This window comes from Megalops cyprinoides, chromosome 8, assembly GCF_013368585.1.
Source record: "Megalops cyprinoides isolate fMegCyp1 chromosome 8, fMegCyp1.pri, whole genome shotgun sequence".
NCBI classification, from domain to species: Eukaryota; Metazoa; Chordata; class Actinopteri; order Elopiformes; family Megalopidae; genus Megalops; species Megalops cyprinoides.
The window spans coordinates 25,130,076-25,133,457 of NC_050590.1; the positions used below are offsets into that span (position 1 = coordinate 25,130,076).

At 35.9% G+C, this 3,382-nt stretch overlaps 1 pseudogene; it reads right to left on the reverse strand.

Annotated features, from left to right (window-relative positions):
- Nucleotides 1-592: 592 nt before the first annotated feature.
- On the reverse strand, nucleotides 593-3,125 carry LOC118781636 (annotated as a pseudogene).
- Between the last annotated feature and the right edge of the window lie 257 nt (nucleotides 3,126-3,382).

Consider the following 3,382-nt stretch of genomic DNA (forward strand, 5'->3'; position numbering starts at 1 on the left):
ACATAACTCCACAGGAATGGCCCACTTAATATAAAGTGTAATTCTTAGGTCATTGTGTAACATCAGTGTAGTTGCATGGTAATTTCATAGGAACTTCCCACTTAAATTGTGAAATGTTAACTCCACAGGAACTGTCCACTTAAAACAAATGTAAAAGTTTCATTAAATGCTCAAGTATTAAACCGTGATTACTTTTCAGCAAGTATAGAGGACTGCAAAAAAAGAGAAAAAAATGCAGTAAAGATAAACAATGATGTTTATTAAGCCACAATACACACAATGGTGTAATAGATTCTAAGGTAAAACGTCAGTGTACCTGCAGCTGGGTTAACACTAGAACAGCCAGGAGGTCCTTTAGACTGCCTGTTTTTCTGAAACAAAAACTCTGCCACTGTGAAAGTAAATGTTTTTAACATACTGACATTGTTGGAAATAAAATACATTTTATATACAATTAAAAAAAGCTATTCTACCTCAATTATCATATTTATCAGGACAATCACAGTATAGCCACAATCCATGTGAATTACAAAGTTTACCTTATCAACAATTAAACATAAAGAAATAAATAGCTTGGAGGTTTTGTGTCTTTCTATCTCAACTTATATTTTATTGGCAGCAGTTTACGTGCTTTCTTGGCATTTTCTATGGCAGACCTGAGATCTGCTGTCAGTGACTCCAGGCATCGCTTTGCAAAGTCGAAGAGCTTCTCCTCCTTGGCTCTAAACTTAGGCATGCTTTGGTAAAACTCTGGATCGACAATTTGTATTTCAGCCACAACAGCTGTTAATGCCAGTGTATTTCGGTCAACCCCAACTTTGGTGCATGCCTTACTTATGCTCCCTTCTTCCTTGAAGGCGTTAAAAACTTTATTGTACCGCTTCAGTATGTTGTTCGGGGTTGTTGCTGTTGAAAGATGAAAGCTTTCTTTAATTAGATGAAGTAAAACCAAAAAAAAAAACAAGACTTGCATCAAATTGATCAATTTGCAGTTAAAGGCATGGACCATGAAAAAATCAAAAGTTGTTTCTGGCGCTTGTAACACTAGAAGCACCAGGAACAACTTTTAAAATAACTCTTCCAACATAAAAATCATGTTTGCATTTCTCTGACATTTTCTAAATATGTTAATGTTCTGCCTATTTACACTTCAACTCACTGAATGCATCAAAACTACAAATAGCTGGTGATTGCAAGAATGTTACCCATTAACAATAAAGAAATTAAAGAAAATGAAATTCACATTTCATGAGAACAATCATAGCTTATCTAGTTGAGAAATCAACATCAACGATCATATTTTACCATGGTCAGAAGTGAAACAATGCACTACTTCTAATCATTTCCTCTCTTCTCATTTGAAAGACAATTTTACCAGCATTGCAAATTGGTTGAATTTCGAAGTCTCTGGTTGGTCCATAGAACAGAAAAATGAGATCGAAAAACAGGATATGTGCTTACCACGTGAGCTGTGCTTGGTAGATTTTGACCTGCTAGCCCTCTTAGTCTTCTTTTTGTGACCTCTTCTCCTCTTCCGAGGAATGTCACCATTGGATGACTCTGAAGAGGAGAAGAAGTCAGGGACTCCTCATCAGTGTCACTGGTGCTGCTGTCGGTGCTCGTGTCCAAAATTTTCTTTACTTCCTTTTTTGCCCTTCTGTCTAAGAAAACAATAACAGATTTTGAGCTGTTTGCACTTGCAATTTTGAGTTTGACTTTTATGTACGAGTCATGACCTTCAGTCCAAAGATAGGCATTCTTGATCATATACATTTAAGGTATAGTCATCCATTAATGATATGTCCAATACAATATATGAGGTTATCCTAGTTTTTCCCTTATATTAATATATAACCATATATAAATAATATATAATCTTCTCCAGTCAGTTGATTCTTGTTAAGATAACGTACTAAATACATCAATAAAGGAATCTGATAGTATTGGCAGGCCGCTGCAACCATTACTACATTGGGTTTGGGAATAATGAAAACTATACCACTACAGTTACCGCTATATATTACTTGTAGTCTGTTTTAATTAATTTCCTGTCTACCTTCCTATTGTGTTAGAAAATGGCTTGTTTTTTGTTTGAGCGATTAACTGAGTGACCTGAATCTACTAGTTTCTGCCCACAGCACTGGCTGCTACTAACACAGTTAACACAATAGAAGGGTTAACCCACCCCCTCCTCTCTTTGTGGTCTCACACTCATATATGAACTCAGTATAAGTTAATGCAGTAGTTAATACTAGCTTGGTGTGTCGGCTAGTTAAAAAATTCAACTTGTTCAGTAATTTCTAAATTCTTTAATAAAACAAGTTGATAGAGCTAAAAAGCTATATTTTTCTTAAATATAAATATTCTTGTGACAGTTTGATGGAGAAACTCTTGTTCCTCTTCAAGTGCCTCTATTTTCTGAGCCATGAACATCAGCTTGTCTTTTTCCCCCAAGGAGGAAGACTCATCATCCTGTCCTTTAAAATCAATGTAAGATCATCACCAGAATTTTTTTTTTCCATGAACAAGTAATAGAGGAACAGTTCTATCACATAATTTTCATATGCCCAAACAGTACAAACATTTCTTCTGTTTCAAACATGATGTACCACAACACAATGGGTTTTCCTTGTGTAATATGGCCAAAGGGTGGCCATCAGTGCCATACCAAGTATTTATTTCCCCATTTATGCACAGTGGAATGAGTGTGATTGGCTGTTGTAGTTTTGGTTAAAGGGGCACAGATGAAAATGTGCTTGCACAAAATGAAGGTTGTTCCCCAACATACTGACATTTTTAAAATTAGGTCGGTGAGAGCTTCATAATGCTGGTTTTATTAAGTTTTCGGTATCTCACCCAGCCCTACGGTGAACACAGAAAAATGGTGCAGATTTCACTTAATCTGAAACAAGCTAGCTGCTCACATCAATATGGGTAACCCCGAGGAGGCTACATATGGCTGAAGTTACCATAGGTTTGCTTTAATCAGAGCCCTAGTCTGTATAAGGTCTCAGCTAGAGCAGCTTATCTCAAATTCAAAATGCACTCATTCTGTTTAATTTCCCATTAAGTAAATGCAAACTCACCTGCTTCTGGAAATGCCACTGTAACAACAGAAAGGTCATTGTCGCAGTCTGCTGTGGAAAAATAACTTCATTTGTATCACAGCATAATAATTTAAAATTTCACCCATAACCTATCTGGACACATTTTTCCTCCTCTGAATGGGCTGTGGTGCATCGCATGATAAACAGTCACCAACAGTTTTCTTTTTTACTTATAGTTAGCTATCTAAATGAAAATGTCAAAACCCCACTATTTAATGTCTTTCAATTAAAAGTACCTAATGTTAGCTAGCTAATAGCAAAATAAAATAAGAATG